The following is a 21,191-nucleotide window of genomic DNA, read 5'->3' on the forward strand; positions in this document are numbered from 1 at the left end:
GTAAAATCTGTGCCAGATCCCAGGTTGTGTAAGAATTGCATGGAGGGCTGGTTGAGTTGTAAGGGCTGGTCTACACCCAGCCGCTAGTTCGGCGGCTGGGGATCGAAGTTCTGGGTTCGACTTATCGCGTCTGGTCTGGACGCGATAAGTCAAACCAGGAAGTGCTCGCCGTCGACTGCGGTACTCCAGCTTGGCGAGAGGAGTACCGCGGAGTCGACGGGGAGCCTGCCTGCCGCGTGTGGACCGCGTCTGAACCGCGGTAAGTTCGAACTAAGGTATGTCGACTTCAGCTATGTTATTCACGTAGCTGAAGTTGCGTACCTTAGTTCGACTTGGGGGGTTAGTGTAGACCAGGCCTAAGAGTGTAACACTCACCTTTGCGCTAATGCTGGGGCTGTTGTGCACAATACTGGTCCCCTTCTGTATGTTAGAACAAGCTAAGAGCTGCTCTAAGTTACACCATCTACTAGTGCCTCCATGGGATACAAACCATAGCTGGGGATCAATGCAACACACAGTTGTTCTGTACTCTTTCTTTCAAGAGTGCCCTCTACATTGGCAACAACAAGTGGTAGTGTTGCTGATGCTGCTGGTGGTAGTGGTGTAGGAACTTATGCCCTACCTACAGCCACCAGAGGAAGCCCTGTGCATTGGGGTAATCCTCCTGAGGGTTGATACACAGACTCTATGACCAAAATCTCCCAGCAGCGTAGCACAAGAATCGGCACTGCTCCTGAGAATCTGCCTCTCTACCGTTGTATTTGTTATCTTATGAGGTAACTGTTTTGACTCCTAAACCATTGCGTAATTTAAATTACACAAGGTGAACTTTAAATTAAACATCTCCATTTGAAAACATTAAATAAAAGGTCTGCAGCTGAAGAGAGCTTCTCTTTTACCTCCCATAAGAGCTAGGATTTCACTGGGAGTTTAGCTCAGATGTACAATTTAAACGACTCTTTGCCCAGTGACTCGTGACACTGGGAGAATTACAAGAGGGCCAGCCTCAGAGGACAGGCTGGGGTCTTCCTTCAGCTGCTGCCTTGGCGTTTCCCAACTAAATGAAATGGCGATTTTTGTAGAACTTTGGTGTTTATGGTGAATGTTACCAAGATGGGATGTGCTCAGGAGAATGGTAGAGGCTGGTGTGAGCACAATCACAACCCAGTGTGGTTAAAAGTTAATTAACAGTAGTGGCATAGTTTGTTATTTGGTTTGTTATTTGGTAGTAGTAGTATAGTGTTTCATGGCTCTAGACCACACAATAAGGCCAGAAGTGACCATTAGCTCAGTGGTTCTCAGCCAGGGGTCACGTACATAGGGGGATATGCAGAGGTTTTCTAGGGGGTACATCAAGTCATCTAGATATTTGCCTAGTTTTATAACAGGCTACATAAAAAGCACTAGCAAAGTCAGTACGAACTAAAATTTCATACAGTCACGTTCATACTGCTCTATATACTATACACTTGCAAGTAAAATATTTATATTCCAGTTGATTTATTTTATAATTATATGGTAAAAATGAAAAAGCAAACGATTTTTCAGTAATAGTGTGCTGTGACACTTTTGTATTTTTATGTCTGATTTGTAAGCAAATAGTTTTAAACTGAGGTGAAATTTGGTACACAAGAAAAATCAGACTCCTGAAAGGGGTACAGTAGTCTGGAAAGGTTGAGAGTCATTGCACTATATCATCTAGTCTGCCTTCCTGTATATCACAAGCCAACAAACTAGTAGAGGATAGTACAATTCCTACCCCGAAGTGCATGCAGTCCTAAAATTCCAATCCTGCAAAGATTTACAAACATGCTTAAATTTACACACTGTGAATAATTCATTGTCTTCCAGTCTTGCAGGATTGGGGGTCTAAGTACAGAATAGCATTCTCCATGTATGATAGTTTAATGTGCACAAAAATGAGTACGTAATGTGTGTGTGTATATATGTAATATATACATGTGTATCACACAGCTAGGCTCATGTAAATGAAAAACAGAAGCCATATGAGTAGAAAATCAGCTGAGTCTTCCTGGAATTATGTTCTTGAATTAAGAACCTTTAAAAATTACAATAGTGCATCCTTTAAGATCACAGTTCCTTTGTCTTATGTCCTGGCTTTTTCTGATTTATAAATGAGTGAAACTGTTGTTTTTGAAAAGGTTTTGTTTGTTTTGTTTTGTTTTGTTTTAAAAAGCATGTTTTATATTTCCTCTAGTAATGTAAGTATATTTCCTAAAGTGATTGTGGATCTCTGGGCTACAGAGATGTATATACTGTATCAAGAATTTTGTTTTTGTTACCGCATCCAATTCTTGCCTACGGTAGTTCTGAAAGAAACTAATGACATTTCTGGGAGTTCACAGGAAATAAAAATGACAGCTATCAATTATGTGCTGGGATTATATAGTCCTGATCCTGGTCTCACGTAGACCAGTGTAAATCAGGAATAATTCCACTTGAAAACAGTGGAATTGCAATGATTTAAAACTGGGAGTGAGAGGACAATCAAGTCCTACATATTTTAAATAAGTGACACCCAATATTTTTGTTAGCTGTAACATTTTAAAACCATTTTTATGCTGGATTGGGGAGGGGATCAAAGTCTATCTGGAGCTTGTTTGGGGTAAAACTGGGGGTTGTTCTTTTCTGTTAGTTTCTTAGAGGAGCTGAAAGGTGCTAATGTACATGTTCCAAGTGAAAATTGAGTACATCTATCTCTGAGAAAAATCACATCCTTGTTTATTTTTATTGCTGTGTTTTTGTTATGACTTGAAAAAAATCAACCAAAAATCAATGTTACCTAAAATTAAATTCTCTTTTCATTTGAGGAAGTGGAATTATACACTTTGGGCCAAATCCTGCTCTAGCTTACACCACTGTAAATCGCTGGCAATTTCATTGTGTTCAGTGGTGTTAGAAATATAACTGAGCACATGTTTGTGTAATCCCTATGTATGTGAGTTGGTTTTAGTCACTGAGGAAAGGATCGGTTCATCTGTAAATATTAGCACTTCTAAACTTGCAGAAATTGCTGGAGAGCCAGTGCTATATGGTGTCAAGTATCAGAGGGGTAGCCGTGTTAGTCTGGATCTGTAAAAAGCAACAGAGGGTCCTGTGGCACCTTTAAGAATAACAGAAGTATTGGAGATGCATCTAATGAAGTGGGCATTCACCCACGTAAGCTTATGCTCCAATACATCTGTTAGTCTTAAAGGTGCCACAGGACCCTCTGTTGCTTTTTTCAGTGCTATATGGGGCAGGGATATGTGCTATATCCCTAATAACTCTGCATAATGCAAGGCTAACAGAAGGGGCTCTCTCCATAGTTCACAGAAATAATAGGCGATCAGAGGGAATGGCAAAGAGGAACTTGGCCCTTTAACCTTAAATTGGTCTTCGGCTCATGGAGGGTAAGAGATCTGGAAGGCAAATTAAAGTGATGGACACAAAATTAGACTCAGTACTTGAATGCACTTGTTCCCATGACATTTGCAGTTTTCCTTGCTGTGCTTTGTGTCAGCTACCTGAAGTGCTACATGCAACTGAAACATTACACAGCCTTGTCCCAGTGGCAGGATTAGCTGATAAAAGTTGCAGGCAGTTTACTAATGGCAGTGAATAGCAGACTCTTAGGGCACGGCTGCACTCTAAACGTAAGTCAACTTCAGTTAAGTCAACATCCAGCCGCCGCAATAATTAAGTCAGTAGTGCTCCTTGTATCAGTGGAGTGCGTCCTCACTAGCAGCGCTTGCATCGATGTAGAGAGCGGTGCACTGTGGGTAGCTATCCCACAATGGAGGGCTGCCTTATTTCTTCCACCATGGTAGCACACTTTCCCATGCCACTCCAGTATTAATTCAGCTGGCATCATTGCAGTACACAGCATAGCAGCATAAGGCCTCGGTCTGTAACCAGACACTTGCAGCATCTGTTCCCTTGCCACCTCTGTTACCCTCAAGAGAAGGTAGAGAACAGCCCGCCCCAGAAATTTTCTGCAATGGATTGCAGAGTAGCTCAGTGAAAGTTTCCTGGAGATCTCTATGGAGAATTCCTGGGCCATCTCTATGTACATAAACAGGGCACCTTTTTTTGTGGGTCACCCTCTGCCTAGTTGGTGCAGCCACTGGGAAGCAGATAGCGACTATACCTCACCTTGTTAATTTTAATAAAAAATAGAATATAAGAACATGTGACTCCAAAATATTACTTGAAATTGCATAGTCACCAGAGGTTCCTTCCCCAGCATCATGCTTGGCCATAATGCTGTTCTGCAACTGGCTGGACTGCTCTGGGGTTACAAACAGCTCCTGGCTCTCTGAGAGCAGGGCCGGCTCTAGCTTTTTTGCTGCCCCAAGCAGCAAAAAAAAGCGCCGCCCCCCCGCCGAGCGCCGCCGGAACCCCCCCCCCCCCGCCCCCCCCCCCCCCCCCCCGCCCCCCGCGCGCCCGCCCGCCCCCCCCGCCCCGGGCGCCGCCGGAACCCCCCCCCCAGCGCCGAGCCCCGCGCCGCCCCCCATTTGGAGCATGGAGCTACCATGATCAGCTGTGCAGGAGAGCTCTCATGCTGAAAAAACAGGAAATAGAAATTCAAAAGTCCCTGGTATTTTAATAGGAGAGGGGCTGTTCCTGTGTTCCTGGCTGCTGGGCAGCAGAGTTGAAAACGTTTACCAGAGCGCTCACAGCAGAGCATTGTGGGACATGTCCTGGAGGCCAGTTAAGTTCACGTAAGCAACGCACCGTCTACACTGCCTCTACATTGAACTAACAACATTGAATTAAGTGCTACGCCTCTCGCAGAGATAGAGTAATTAAGTCTACGTAGCAGGTGAGTTACGTCGGTGGAAGGGACCTGGTAGTGTAGACACATTCATTATTAAGTCAATGTAAGGCAGCTTACATTGACCTAACTGTGTAGTGTAGACCAGGCCTTAGTTTTGGGCAGTGTCTGAGCTCAGGTCCTACAAGACATGTTAGTGGGAACATGGTGCATATCTTTATTTAATAGACCCAAAAAAAATGCATCCTAGTGCTTATAGTAGCTCAGACAGCTCTGTGCAATCAGCATCAGGACTGTGCCAAGGAAAATACGTACACTTGAGGGACTCTCTGTGAAACCAGTGGAAAATAGGCCCTCTGACAGTTTATGAAATCAGATCTTTGTATCTGTGGTTGCAATAATAATTTGTAAATGTTAGAGTCACATAAAGGGGAAGGGAAATTTTCACATACAGACTTTGACATGGGTGAGATACGTGTCTTACTTAGGACACCTGGATTTGATTATAATGTTGCCTATATCTGTTCATATAAAAGGCAAACAAATGAAATGAGGAAAAGAATATTTTCTTTTATCATATGTAATTGTATTGCTATCTAATTCATCAAGTGCTGTCTTGCTTTTGTATTAACTATTAGGGCAAGTGGGTTAGAACTCCTTCAGGTGATAAGGAAGGAAGGGATATTAAGAAAAGGTCCTCTAGGGAAGTTATTACTGTTATGTGTGTAATACTGATGTTTAAATTGAGACCAGGTACAGTAAGAAAGATTAGAAATTCAATCGCTTGCCTTGAGAGATGCAGTGAAAGAGAAGAGTACTGGAGATCATTTTAGGGTAGATGGAGAATCATGTGTGAATTAGTAAGGAGTGAGTTAGGGTTTTTGAAAATGAGTAAGAAGATACACCTCTACCCTGATATAACGCTGTCCTTGGGAGCCAAAAAATCTTACCGCGTTATAGGTGAAACCGCGTTATATCGAACTTGCTTTGATCCGCCGGAGTGCGCAGCCCCGCCCCCCGGAGCACTGCTTTACCGCGTTATATCCGAATTTGTGTTATATCAGGGTAGAGATGTATTTAGAGACATTTTTACTAAGTTTTTGGGGAAAACTTAGTAAAAAGGTGAACATAGTATCGGTACCAAAAAGGAGGATAGGCATATAAAGATATAAAGTACTGAGTCAGGGAGGAAAGAGAAAGAGTATGTACTTGGAATGGAGATGAGCTATATAACACAGCTAAATTTGGGATTTATGAGTAACAGTTTAAAGGCAAGTAAGTTCCATTTCAAGATTCATAAAGTGCCTATATATAAAAGCAAGATGTTCAGCAAAAACGATATAAATAAACTGGAGGCCTTCACAGATACAGAAAAATGTAAAATTGTGGGCTTAAATGAAATCTAGTTTGATGGCTATAACTGGGGTGTTCACATTAAAGGATAAGTAGGAAAATAAAAGAGAATAGAGAACCTGCTTATGAAGAAGAATGTGTTTAGTTTCTGAAAGACAGGATTTAGCAGAGACTAGTTAATAGCTGGCTTAAATCTTGTGAGTGCAGAACAAAAATGTTTTATGGGCCCTGTCTCTTTTGCTTATCATAGTTGCTTCTATGCAGTATAGGTGAGTAGCTAAGCCCATTGCTGCTGCACCCTTGCTGCCTACTCACCGCAGAGTGACTTCAGGCAACAGGAGTGTTGGGGCCGCACTACTACTATTTGTTATCCAAGACAATGGAGCTCCCTGTGTGTCATAGAATGTGTGGCGTTTAGTAATCACCCAGGCCCTGGTCACAAAGATACTTAGATATCTAAACTGCAGACTTAGGCACCTAAATCTCAGGTTTAGGCACTTAAGTCCCAGTTTTAGGTTCTGCAACCTACAAAACTCCCCCTGAACCCTCTGGACAACTAAACTCACTCGGCGCCTACATTTGCAGGGTAAAAGCTCCCTTGCCGCCTAAGTTTCTGCCTGGGTGTACTGCTGCCTCACTCTGGCATCCAGATGTACACCTAAGCTCCACCGTGATTCATGAACCAGGGGAAGATAGGGGACAAACACCTAGCCTGTGCGAGGAGTCCGATCCAGTAGGTGTGCTCAGAATAGGGTTGCCAACTTTGTAATATTTAAAAACCGGACACTCCAGCAGGAGTGCTGGAACTTCTCCTTCCCCGCCCCTTCCCCCTGAGAACCTTCTCCTGCCCCTTCCTTCTGAGGCCCTGCCCCGCAGGCCTCACCCCTGCCCTGACTCTTCCCCCAAGGCTCTGCTCCTGCTCTGCCCCTTCCCCCTGAGGCCCTGCCCCCATTCGCTTCTCTTTTCCCCTCCCCCCGTTGCTAGCTGTTCTTCCCCTTTCTCCCCCGTCCCCCTCTCCCCCGCCTGAGTTGGGAAGGACTTGTCTGCAGAGCCAGGGCTAGGAGCTGCAACCGCCTGATGCAGGTAGGAGTCAGTCCTGGCTATGTAGGGGCTGGCCTGGGTGATGTCTCAGGGCCTCCCTGCCTCCCCCGCCTACAGTAACTGGACTTTGGGTGTCTAGTCAGATCCACTGACCGGACACTGTCATGTCCCCTTTTCAACCGGACTTTCCATTCGAAAGCTGGGCACCTGGCACCCTGTCTCAGAAGCCACCTACCAGAATGAGTCCCATTCAAAATCTGGCAAGTTAGCCCAGTGGTCAAAACCCTCCCTGGTCCAATCACTGTGATGATTTATCCACTGTGGAATAGCTTCAACAGGAGAGATTAAAGGAGTCCTTCATCAAAATATCTCAAACTCAGTGGTTCGAACATCCTATGGAGAGGTAGGAGACCCCTATTCAAATCCTTTCACCCCTGCAGGTGGAGAGGGGGGAACTGAATCCAGGTCTCCCACCTCCCAGGTGAATGCTCTGACCATTGGACTAAAAATTAGAAGGTCAGCAGCAGCATCTCCACTGGCTGCTTTTGTGTGTAGCAAGGCAGACTCCTAACTCATTCCTGTAAGAAACAGCTTTGGCTTCTAAGCTGCTTGACTCCAGTACAGGGGTTCTCATTTATGGATCACTAAGCAGAGATAGATATCTCCCTGCAACACAGACTTAGCCACCTAACTCTGAGGTGGGTGGGGGGGCTTAGGACCCCTCTTGTGGGCATCTCCCGTTGACTAGCTTAGGCAGGGAGCTGCCTACCATGCTGGCTTTTGTGGATCTCACTATAGGACAGGGGTGGGCAAACTAAGGCCCGCAGACCGGATCCAGCCCCTCGGGGCTTTGGATCCAGCCCACGGGATTGCCACCCCCGTGGTGCCGCAGGGCCCTGTGCTGCTGTGGGAAGCAGCCGGCACCACATCCCTGCAGCCCCAAGGGGAGGGGCAGAGGGCTCCGCGCACTGCTCTTGCCTGAACGGGGAACTATGGCCAATGGGAGCTTTGGGGGAGGTACCCACAGGCAAGAGGAGAGCACGCAGAGTTCTCTGTCCCCCCTCCTCCCGGGGCCGCAGGACGTAGTGCCGGCCATTTCCCGGAGCAGCACGGAGTCGGGGCCAGGGCAGGTTGGCAGACAGGGAGCCTGCCCTGGCCCCCGTGAGCGCCACTGCCACCCCGGAGTCGCTCCAGTTAAGCGGCACCGGGCCGGAGCCCGAACCCCTCCTGCATCCCGCACCCCAACCCCCTGCCCTGAGCCCCCTGCCGCACTCTCACCCCTCCTGCACCCCAGCTCCCTGCCCTGAGCTCCCTGCCGCATCCCCCCTGCCCCTTGAGCCCCCTGCTGCCTCTTGCACCCCTCCTTCACCCCAACTCCCTGCCCTGAGCCCCCTCCCATGCCCCTTCCTACACCTCTGCCCTGAGCCCCCTCCTGCACTCTGCACCCCTTCTGCACCCCAACCCCCTGCCCTGCATGCAATTTCCCCACTCAGATGTGGCCCTCGGGCCAAAAAGTTTGCCCACCCCTGCTATAGGATGCCTGTCTCTGCCTATGCATTGTATAGGGAGCCTAGGAATTTAACTCAATCTTTGTGGATTACAGTATTATTGCTGTGATTTTCTAGGTGCCTAAAAGTTAGGCAACAGGACACTCAATGTGGCAATTCCTAAGTCCCTTTAGGAACACACGCCTCAGTGGTTAAGGTGATTGCAAGAGCTTTGCTTTATCCACTGCCTGGTTCCATCTGGCTGTGCATAATGAGAACTTTACAGTGCCCGGATTCTCTATCTGGGAAGCCCACTCTTTAAAGGCACAGCCCCTAATACCACACCACGTTCCACCGGGACCAGTAATGATTACTTTCAAAGAAAAACAATGTCTAATGGTGATGGGATTGATCCCCAGGCCTTGCTCTCGATCAGGAAATGGCACGTGGAAGTTCCATATCATGCCTTGCCATCATTGCATTTTACTTTTATTTTTAAGGTTGCACATTGCTATTTTAATCTTCCTTATTCTAGTATCATTAGAAATTCCTTTGTTGGTTCATCCTGTCCTCTTTATCCCCCTTTTTCATTATCTTTTCAGCCTTCAATTTCAACTCAGTGATTGGGTTGGCATCATGGACTAGTGGATAGGGCCCAGGACTGGGAGTCAGGAGATCTGTGTTTTTTACACACACACACACACACACACACACACACACACCTGCCTTATGTTTTCTCTCCCACTTTTGTGTCGGTCTTTCTGTTTAGAATGCGAGCTCTTTGGGGCAGGAGCTGTCTCTCACTATGTCTTTGCATAGTGCATAGCACAAAAGCGAACCAATCTCAGTCTGTGTTTTTATATGCTTCTGAAATAAATACTGATAATCAAATTGTCTGTTTTTGTCCTCCTAGCTGGCCTGGTCTGCAATGTCTTGACAAGTCTAATGTCATTGTGTTACCTAAGTGCCAGGGCTCTCCCATATTTTTCATATTCTTCATATTTTTTTTAACCTAATGGTTTTTTTTCCCCCTACAGCTTCCCCTAAAACTGTCCCTTTCACTTTTCTTGCACATCACCTTCCTCACTCTGGTCTGATGTTTTCTGTTCACCAACTCTACAATTTCTTCTTATCTCCCCTTATCTACCACTCCTCTGCACTCTACTGAGTTCTGTCTCATTGGCATTATCTTCTACTTTCAAATACAGCCTCCGTTGTGCCTCCCTCAGAGCTGATGAGCAGCTTCAGGAATCCTCGCATCCTGAAGCCTCGTGTTTGCTAACATGCTGGTTTAGCTCTAGGGAGTCAGTAGAAGAGCTGGGCTGGAGCCGCAGAATTCCAACCCACATTTCACACCATCCCTAGGACAGGGATGTTTGGATCTGTGTGTGGTTTGATGCATAATAGCAAGAGGGGCCAGCTACAAAACCCAGATCTGGGTTTGGAACAGAAGTGTCTTGCTCTCACCAAAGTTTAAAGTTTTAAGGATACAAGGTTTTGCTACGGTCCTATCTCTAGCAGGTGTTGGCCTCAAATGCACTTTTAGATATGGACACTGAGCATAAGTAGCTACAATTTGATAACCCCCATATTTTTTCTAAAGCTCTAAACTTTCTGAATAGACCAAATCACGTTCCAAGTGAGAGGCCCTTCTAGCTGTACTTGAGACAACTGCCAAAAGACATCTATGAAATTAAGAGTGAAGAGATACTATAGATTGAGGATGGCGTTTCAGAGAGTAAACTAGCTGTATGAACGGTACGCAGTAGGCCATCTTGCCACAAATGACAAATGGACTGTGAAATGATGGAGCATTTAAAAAAAAAAAAAAAAAAGAAGTAAAAAGGCCTGAGTGGTATTAATGGAACATTTTAACTATCCAAGCACAGACTGGAAAATATTAAGTGGAGGAAATAAGTCTGGGGGTATGTTGGTGGATGTGGTGCACAATTGATTTTTAGCTGAATATGTGCATCAACTGAAAGGGAAGGAAATAATAATAGCTTTGGCAGTAACTAAAACATTCAAAGGAGTACACGTAAATAACTCTGTGCCACAAATGAACAGAGGCAAGGAAACGCAAAAAGAGGCCTGTTTGTTTGGGGTTTTTTGTCCTTCACTGGTGTGATTGGAAGGGCTCGAGTAGCAATTCACAGCAACTGTAAGCAAAATAAAGATGAACGAGCAAATATATTATTTAGATGCATAAATGGCAAGAGACAGGCCGCGAGAAAAGTAGGACCATGGAACAGGATGGGGGAAAGGAAAGCTAGTGAGAAGGTGGCCTAAATATCTCCTTTGGCAGAAAATCAGTGGAGTGGAACACTTAATTAAAAGCAACTATCATCTACTATATAGTCCTCCAGTTTAAATGGGTATGGCAGTCTTGTAGAAAGAAGAGGATCTATCTATTTAAAAAGCCAGGGATTCACGGATAGCACAGGGGGTAAATACCATGGAGCACTGACCAGATATGAAGAAGAAAGGTCCTGCAGGTCACTCACCAACTCCCAGGGCTGGCTCCAGGGTTTTTGCCGCCCCAACCGGCGGGGGGGGGGGGGGAGAGCCGTGATCGGCGGCACTTCGGCAGCAGCTCTACCGCCGCCGCTTCATTCTTCGGTGGCAGGTCCTTCTCTCCAAGAGGGACCGAGGGACCTGCCGCCAAATGGCCGCTGAAGAGCCGGACGTGCCGCCCCTTTCCGTTGGCCGCCCCAAGCACCTGCTTGCTGTGCTGGTGCCTGGAGCTGGCCCTCCCAACTCCTGTAGCACTATGGACTTTTAGAGCCAGATCCTTAACTGGTACAAACTGGCATAACTCAACTGAAGTTAATGGAAGTAGACCCATTCCTACCACCTATGGATCTGGCCTTTAGTTCCTATGTAAAAAGGAGATGAGTTGTTGTATTTAATGTCTGCAGCATTGTTCTGCCAGTCTAACCCCATGCACTCCCCTTGCTTCCAGTGAGGTCCCAACAGCAATGTTCGTGTAGAGTGGTTTTCTTCCAGTTCAGAGGAAAAGGAGTATAACCATTGCCCCCCTTCCACAAAGACCCCGCCGGCACCCTATTGGTATGTTCTGTTTGGATATGATTAATATGGCTTCAAACTAAGGGCCAAAGTAAGATTATCTTACTCACACCAGTAGCCCCTTTGAAGCCAGTGGGACTATTTGCATTTGTAAGGGATCACGGTTGGGTTAGGCTGCAGTCATACTAACCCTATGTCCAGGCCAGATGTAAAAACTGCATGTGTAAACAGAAAAACTAGTAGAAAGTTCAAGCTTCATGTTTTTCACGGCAAATATCAGTTCAACGTTTCATGTGAAGTCTGTGATGACAGTGAAAAAACAGCTTCATAGAGAAAGAAGGTACAGCTACAGCATGCTGTGATGCTAGTCTGTACCAAGTTGACTTTAAAGGGACACTGTCAACTTAAAAATCACTCCTGTGTCTGCTGTTTTGTTGGTTTTTTTTACCTACTGCTGTTACAAGCAACACCTAAAATTAGCAGCACTGAAAGAGATTAGAAGGGAGAAAAATCTCTGTTTCAGTTTTACTTTGTGCCTTTGACAGCACTTCTGTGGATAGTCAGTTTTACTGTTTTTCTTCTGTGGTTGGTTTCATCTGTCCTGTGTCTGCATCTTTTTCTAGAAATTAAGTAAAAGGTATAGCTATATCTAATCAAAATGAGATATGTCTGTCTACTTATATGTTTCTGTTTATTGTAAAATTGGAAAATGGTTTTACTACAATATCTGAGGAAATTATTGTACTGGTGCATGTGAATAAACTATGCCCAGAAGTCAGCTCTGTATCACATACTATCTGAATTGGCAGTTATAAAATCATAACAATTGGTAGCGTGACTCGGGTAAGTCATTGGTATTTTTCATTCATTGGTTGAAACTGACTAAATGTCAAGGTGATATCTTTTAAAATCATCTATTCTCACATATTGTTAGAAATAATTCAAAATGGTTTCACTCTACTTGAACTTATAATGTAAGCAGTACCATATATTATGTTCTCAGTGCATGTGTAAATTTAAAGACAAACATATGTAGGGGATGCATTTTTAAATTATTGATTATCTGCAGATTTGTGGGACAAATCTGTTGACAAGTCCTGCAGTACCGCTCTGTATGTATGTGTATATGCGTATATCTATGGATGCACGCAGGGCATTAGTTAAGAGGGAGGGATAGCTCAGTGGTTTGAGCATTGGCCTGCTAAACCCAGGGTTGTGAGTTCAATCCTTGAGGGGGCCACTTAGGGATCTGGGGCAAAATCAGTACTTGGTCCTGCTAGTGAAGGCAGGGGGCTGGACTCCATGACTTTTCAAGGTCCCTTCCAGTTCTAGGAGATGGGATATCTCCATTAAATTTAATTAAAAAAAAAATTAACAGTGATTTGGTTGTAGCTATAGATATATTACTATTCAATAACATTCTAGGGTAGAGGAAAAAGGCCAGGGCACCTGTGACTGGTCAGTTGCCCCCCCCCCCCCCCCCCGCAGCAGTTGAGGGCACCTGGGCCTTAGAGGGAAAGAGATCCAGGTGATTCGGAGAGAGTCAGGAAGTGACAAGTGAGAGCTGTCTGAGACCCAGAGAAGAAGGAAGCAGCAATGAAGGCCTGGAAGGAGTAGCTTCTGAAAGAGCTGAGTTTGGAAGGTGAACAGTAACTGAGACGCTGGTGAGGAGCTTTGGAGAAAGCAGTTGGTGAGAACTGACTGAAGCTGGAGCCTCTTGAGAAGGGGAAGGCTCAGGCAGTGGCCCCTAGAATAAGAGGAAGATCTGAGTGGTTCAGGAGAAGCCAAGCTTGGAAGCAAAAGGTTTGTTGTGGGAGGAGTCCCAGGGCTTAGGAGTCCCAGGCTGGGAGGCTTGGAAAAGGGGAATGCTGCAAGAGCGGGAGGCCTTGGGGTGAAGACCTGCGTTAGGGACGGTGGGAAGACTGGTCATGCATTGGGCTCCTCAGCCACTTAAAAACCCACCAATGAATCCATGTGGCAGACATCATCCTCGCATTGAGGGAAGCCAAAGAGAAAGAAGAGAAGATATTTATATAGACAATCTAGGTAACCCATGTCATGTCTTTATAGCTAATCATAGGTGCCATGGTAGAATTCTATTATCTGTTTTGTATAGATCCTCCAAATGTCTTGGCTGAGTTTTTCAAAGCTGATGAAGGATTTAGACACCCAACTTTCATTTAAATTAATGGAGGCTGTGTGTCAAAACTTCCTAATCAGCTTTAACAATATCCTTGATTCATGAGTCTGTTGAGAGTAAAACAAAAACAGAACAATGCTGTACTATGTAATTATCCAGGTTTTCTTGGGGAACATTCAACTATGGATTACGGGGGTTCAGGGGCACCAGATGTAAATGTGGCATCTACCCCAGGAATGTTTGTTCCTCTTTTGACATTGCCACCACTGTATTGGAGAACTCTAGACCTCAAATACAACCAGGACCTAAGTGATTATTTTCAAGAACAGCTTATTTGTTTTGTTTTTTTTGTCTCTGATTCAATTGCTCAGAATTATAAATACATCCGTTTTAATAAAATGTATACTATCAAGAAAAATTAAGTTAAAAAGTTTGCAGTTTTGCTTGCTTGTTTCATATTATTTCAATGCTAGCAGGACTGGAGGAGGAGATATTGGTTAACAAGCTTTCTGTATTGGGATATGCTCCTTCCAAAATAAATAAGATTAAAGCCACCATTATTTTGTTTAGCCACATCATGTTATTTCTGGGATACTCAATTGGTACAATGCTACTGTAATGCCATTATATAAATCAATGATAATATGTGTTCTCCTGGGGTACAGTGTTCACTTATGGTCACACTAGCTGAAAAAAGTATAGCAGAGGTAAAAGTAGTTTAGATCCAAGTAGTGACAATGATTAGAGGCATGGAAAGACTTCCATATGAAGAGAGTGAAAAGTTTGGGTCTGCTTAGTTTAAAGGGGAGACAAAGATTGGGCAACATGATAAAGGCCTGGTATGCAGAATGGTATATAAAAGGTGTATTGGTAGCCCTGTTTACTTTTTCTCATAATACAGGAATTACTGCTCAAAATCCTGTTTGGGCCAAGAACTTATTTAGTGTCAAGAAAGCATTAAACATCTATATGGCTAATGAGAAATCCACAGGTACATTAGGTAAGATAAAAATTAATTGTTCTGATGGGATATAAACCCTCACTTCAGGGTATAAACTAATCCCTATGTGATGGAGGTTAAGAAGAAACTTCCTCTCTGGTCTGATTATTCTATTACTGTCCACTTAGTGATTTCTTTCCTCTTCCCCGGTTTGCGAATCTGGACACTGATATAGACAGGATGCTGCATGAGCCTAACCCTGTACAGATATTCTTATGTTCCTTTGTTAAATGCTACTTTTCTTTATAAAACAGCTTTTGCAGTCTGCACAGAATTAATTCTTTGTCTGGCAATCACATCTTACATAGTGTCAATAATCCCTACTAAATGTGTGGATAAGAACACTTCATTTCTTTTCTCTAAGTGTCCATTTTAAAACAGCAATAATAGACTCCTGGCAAAACATTTCTAAGGGATTAATTTACTATACGACTCAGGTAGTTGCAGTCACTCCACTGTTTGTCTTATGCCTCACAAAACATAGCCCAGATATACAATAATTCTTCAAAATGCTGTCTTATTACTTAAATTATAGCATACCAGAGGGCCCTGTAACCATAACGAAACATGGAATAAGCAGGAATTTTATTAGTGGCTTAAACTGAAATGTGTGTTGCATTCTGGTTATAATGGACTTTATATTTCTGCAGCAGGTTGGGGGGAGGGAAGATATGGAGTCAGAGTGGAATTAACTAATGCCATCTATTGTATAGAACAGCTTACCTACCTCAGGATATAGCTGCCTAATTCTTCCATGAGTTCTTATTCCTCTTATATCTATTATTTTAAAGGTATTTTGTGAATTACACCCCAGGATAAAATTGCCTAATATGAATGGCTGTAGCTCTTTTCTGTCCTTGATTATCTCTGCACAATGCTGTACACATTCTCAGTAGGGATTTCCCTGGAACACAGAGTACATCGTACATGTACTGTTGGATATTGCAGCTGCCCTCCAGTAGTATTCTCTACTGTTCAGTCAAGTGTGTCTGCTTCATGGAATGGATTGTCTTTGAAACAAATATAATCAAATGGGTAAAGAAGGGCATAGGTGGAACCTTTGCAGAAGAAGTTACATGCTGAAGTAAAATAATTATACCGTTCGATCGAGCAAAATTTAATGTTTTAAATACAGTAATCATGATACCCAGGGGCGTTGGTGGCTGAGTTTCTTTCAATCAAAAGGTTACAGATTTAGCTCTTGGCTGACAAATCTGAAAGCCCCCTTTCAAAGTCAAAACACATGTTTTCTGAACCTTAATGTGACAATTTCACTTTTTGGCCCTAGCTACACTACCGGCAGAACCCTGGTTTTGTAACCAGTTTGACACACTCATCTAAACTGGTTACAGCAAAAACGACTGAGTTCTGTCAACACAGCAGCTGTTTTCACAAAGCAGCCATGTCTCAACTGTGTTTGTGTATCCACATTCACTGCACTTCCACTGCCTGAGTTTGTACCAGTGTGTTCTGGGAAAATCTGCCTGGAGGACCTGCACAGGAAGCATAATCAGCAGCAGGGGAAGGGTATTGCACTTTTGAGTTTTCTACTAATGGACACCTACTAATGGATGGTCTAAACCTGTTATGCAGACCATCATGCAGTCAGGGGGGAGCTGACTACCCTGCACAAAGAAAGAAAATCAAAACAAAGTAAGCAATCATGAGATAAGAGAGAAAGTCCTCTCATGGATCAGTAACTGATTGAGAGATAGAAACTAAAGGATACGAATAAATGGTTAGTTTTCAGAATGGAGAGAGGTAAAAATATTGGGATCAACCAAGGATTTGTACTCAGACCAGTGCTGTTCCACATATTCATAAATGATCTGGAAAAAGGGGTAAATAGTAAAGTTGCAAAACTTGCAGATGATATAAAATTACTCAAGAGAAGTCCAAAGCTGACTGTGAAGTATTACAAGGGATCTCACAAAACTGAGTGACCTGGCACAAAATGGCAGATGAAATTCAATGTTGATTAATTCGAAGTATTGCACATTGGAAAACAATACCCACTATACATACAAAATGATGGGATCTAAATGAGCTGTTACCACTCAAAAGTATAACTGGTTTCAACAGAGAATTAGATAAGTTCATGGAGGATAGGTCCATCAATGGCTATTAGCCAAGATGATGAGGGATGCAAACCCATGCTCTGGGTGTCCCTAGGCCTCTGACTGCCATTAGCTGCGACGGGACTGTTCTGTTCATTCCCTCTGAAGCCTCTGGCACTAGCCACTGTCAGAAGAGATACTGGGCTAGATGGACCATTGGTCTGATCCAGTATGGCTATTTTAATGTTCTTGTGGTATAATACTGACTATGCACTTACATGGTGCTTTTTAACCAAGAATATCAAACCTCTAAAAGAACCCCCGCCTCCCTTCAAAAAAAACAAACAAACTCTGAACCCTTCACACCACCTTGGTGAAACATGTAAATATCAAAATGGATGCTGCATATATTTCTCAACTGGGGGGGGGGGGGACTAAATCACACAGCAAATAATTGGCAATACTGTGAATTAGAATCCAAGTGTTACTAAAATTTTAGGTCTCCTGTTTTTGGACACAGGACACCCCTTTCAGTCTGTATCAGCGGTTCTCAGACTGTGGGTCGGGACCCCAAAGTGGGTCGCTCACCAGGGCCAGCATTAGACTTGCTGGACTCGGGGCTGAAGCTGAAGCCCGAGTTCCACCCTCACCCAGGGCAGCGGGGCTCAGGTTCTGGCTTCTCATCCCTCTCCCCCCTCCTTCTCCTCCAGGGACCAGTAGTAACTTTATTGTCAGAAGGGAGTCGCGTTGCAGTGACTCTAGATCAGGGGTCAGCAACCTCTGGCACGCAGCTCGCCAGGGTTCTTACCCTGGCGAGCCGCGTGCCAGAGGTTGCCGACCCCTGCTCTAGATGCACAAAGCAGTACTAATAGCCTCATTAGAAAAAAAGATTCTCATTTGCTGGTTTTGTACTTTTAAAAAAAAGTTTGCATTTGATAAGACCATTCAAGGTGTACCATGGTCTCGAAAGACATGTGTCGGGCAGGAGAATACTATGTACTGATAATTTATGCAAGGTCTTGTATTCTCATGTAGTAATTGGCTGCTAGTCCCAGACTCCATGCTAGTTAATCCAGCTCCTGTTACTCCCCAATGTATCAGGATCTCACTCGTGCAGCAGGAGATTGGTGTCCTGGCTCAGTGATCCCATTTAACGCTAATGACATCGACCATGCCACAAAGTTAATGAGTATTTGCCACCTCTCTGGCTATCTCTATATTATATTGTTGACTTAACATATTTAAACTTTAGTCATTGTTATGGAAATAGCTGTCAAATACAAGCAAGAATCTGAGGCTTTTTCCCTCCCCTACTAAAATCAAGCATGACTGCTCCAGAAGCATTTTAGCATGTTAATTAAATGCAGCACCACAGAGTAGTTACTAGCCAAACAGCACTCTCTCCCTGTAAAGATGTTTGCAGAATCACTGTTATTAAATAGGCACAGTGGAGGGGAAAAAAAGTGACCCTGCTATAATTGTCTGTTGCCGGTGCCTGTGGGTGTTTTAAGAGCGAACTATAGTAGATGTAGATGACTTTGCCAACTGCCTTCTTTCACTATTTTCTGTAAGAAACAGCACATAGAAGTGCAGAGTTCTGTGCAGACTGTAGAACTGAGCTACTGCAGTCAGAGAAAAACCAACAAACTGCCTCTTAGGGCATGTCTATACTGCAATTAGACACTTGCAGTTGGCCTGTGCCACCTAACTCGGGCTCGCAAGGATCGACCTAAGGTGGTGTTTAACTGTGGTACAGATGTTTGGACTCAAGCTGGAGGGGGAGGGCCTTAGAGCTCGGGCTGCAGCCAGAGCCTGAATGTCTACGCTGCAATTAAACAGCCCCTTAACCTGAGCCCTGTGAGCCTGAGTCAACTGGCGCAGGCCAGCTGCAAGTGTCTAATTGCAGTGTAGACATACCCTAAATGCACATGTGCCTAGAGACACGCAGCATTATGATGACTTTGGCAAAATGTGTAATTCAGCAGTAAGAGAGTGAATAGCTTAGTGGGACTCCACACAGAGGTTCTTAATGCTTTGTGGATTTATTGCTCCCTAGATCCACCATGGCTTAGTATCAACTCTGATTTTCTTTGCCTGTTAGAAGAGTTTAGACAACATACTTCCTACTGTTGCTCCATGGGTGACTGGCTATTGAGTGGTATTGAGAGTTTTAATATTTGAAAATCACATTGAGCTTTTTATATTAAAATCACTGAGAGCTAAATATTATTTTATTGTCACAGCCTTGGTAAAAGTTCCAGACTTTTATGCCCCAAATGCATAATGAATGCAGGAACCGGTGCTGGTATGCATTGCCTTCAGACACTTTTCACTCCATCTTGTATGACTGTGCCAGTAATCAGCTAGACACTGAATTACATTTCAATTGTATTTTAATAATCCAAATAATAATTTTGGTAGGAGCATGTAATGGGATGGAGAATTCCCTAAACTCCAGGAGCCTGATTCTGCATCCACTTACTCTGGTTTCATACTGGTATAACTTGATTTTTGCACAATTGGGATTACTCCTGATGTACACTGGTGCGTGTGAGATGAGAATGAAGCCTAACCTTTGTGCACAAACTTTATCTTTCTAGCTTCTAAACAGATACTTCTGAGAGTCCTTCATTTTGAAACTGGTAATCTAACACAGCATTTATACATGTAGGTTTGTCCAGGATTGAAGCCATTACCTGGAATATTAGATCCACTATGAGAACATAAGAATGGCGATACTGAGTCAGACCAATGGTCCATCTAGCCCAGTATCCTGTCTTCCAACAGTGGCTAATGCCAGGTGCTTCAGAGGGAATGAACAGAGGAGGTAATCATCAAGTGTTTCATTCCCTGTTGCCCATTCCCAGCTTCTGGCAAACAGAGGTTAGGGACACTTCAGAGCATGGCTTGGATCCCTGCCCAACTGGCTAATAGCCATTGATGGAACTATCCTCCATGAATGTATCTAGTTCTTTTTTGAACCCGGGACAATAGGACAATTCTCACTTGTGTCAAGAAGTAGTTTTGTAGATACATAAGTGTTTGCAGAATTAGACCCAGTGTTTGTAACTGATGCATTTGTAATCAATTAGAGCTGGTTGGAAAATGGAATTTCCCTCCCATGGAAAATTCTAACATTTCAAAATTTGTTTTGATTCCAGATCATAAAGAAAACTTTAAATTTCAAAATTTCTCTCAAAAAAAATTGGCATGGAAACATTATTTTGTTTTGATGATGTCAAATCATTTTGATGTCAAAACACTATAATATAGTTAAAAGAGCAAATATAAAATATTTAATATATAAATAGAATCTTAACATCAATATTTGATGATATAAATTTTGAGATGAAATTAATCAAAATGATAATTGAAACAAAATGTTTTATCTTGTAACAATTCTTTTAGACTTTTTCCCTGTCAGTTGACGCATTAGCAGAGAATATTATGATTTTGATGAAACAGCATCTTCTGATGAGAAAACTGTTCCACAGAAAAAAATTTCAACCAACCATAATCAATTAGATTTTTGATAAAATCATGAGGGAGATAAACATATGCAGGTTTTATACTTAAAAAGTATAAAATAGAACATCAAAAACATCAGGATATATATATATGTATATCCCCAAATATTGCTTGTTTATTTTTACTGTGTTATGTTATTATATGTATCTATCTATAGATAGATAGATAGATATAATAACATAACACAGTAAAAATAAACAAGCAATATTTGGGGACCCTTCATCAACTCTTAACATTAAATGAAAGCACTGGCATCGTGCCAGTGCTAAGTAAGTTGGAGACAAAAAGCTGTGGGTGAAATGAACCACTGAGCAATTAGGAGAAAGGATGTAAAGCCAGGGGGAGACTTGTAAGTCACTTAGAACTGTATATGAATTGTATAAAAGGGGCAAATTTCAGAACAAGAAAGCTGAAGATGATTTTTACTGAATCATTTATTTTAATAGATGTTTAGCAAGGAAGAATATAGATTTACCATTGTTATCATTGTTTTAGCCACTGGCAATAGGATGATAATATTGAAAGTTAATGTGGAACTGTGGCCCTATTACTGGGTACTCTAATTACTTGCCTCGGTGAGCAAAGCAGCCTGAGGAAAATAAAACTGGAATAGGCATCATGTCAGGAGTCTGGAGTGATGGAAGCTTTGGGCTAAATGATCAGAGGTGTTGCAGCTTGCAGAAAGGTCTTACATTCTAGGTATCTTGCTTGAAGAGTTTTTCTTTTCTAATGTTGCCAGCAAATTGCTGCTTGATTTCATGTAATATTTTTCAGAAATTTA

At 43.2% G+C, this 21,191-nt stretch overlaps 1 protein-coding gene across 1 annotated transcript in view; it reads left to right on the top strand.

Moving 5' to 3' along the window:
- The window catches only part of CNTN5 (contactin 5), a 968,120-nt gene that overhangs the window by 187,537 nt on the left and 759,392 nt on the right, over nucleotides 1–21,191 (top strand). The window lies entirely within an intron of this gene.

This window comes from Terrapene carolina, unplaced genomic scaffold, assembly GCF_002925995.2.
Source record: "Terrapene carolina triunguis isolate 2854851 unplaced genomic scaffold, T_m_triunguis-2.0 Scaffold97, whole genome shotgun sequence".
Taxonomy (NCBI): domain Eukaryota; kingdom Metazoa; phylum Chordata; order Testudines; family Emydidae; genus Terrapene; species Terrapene triunguis.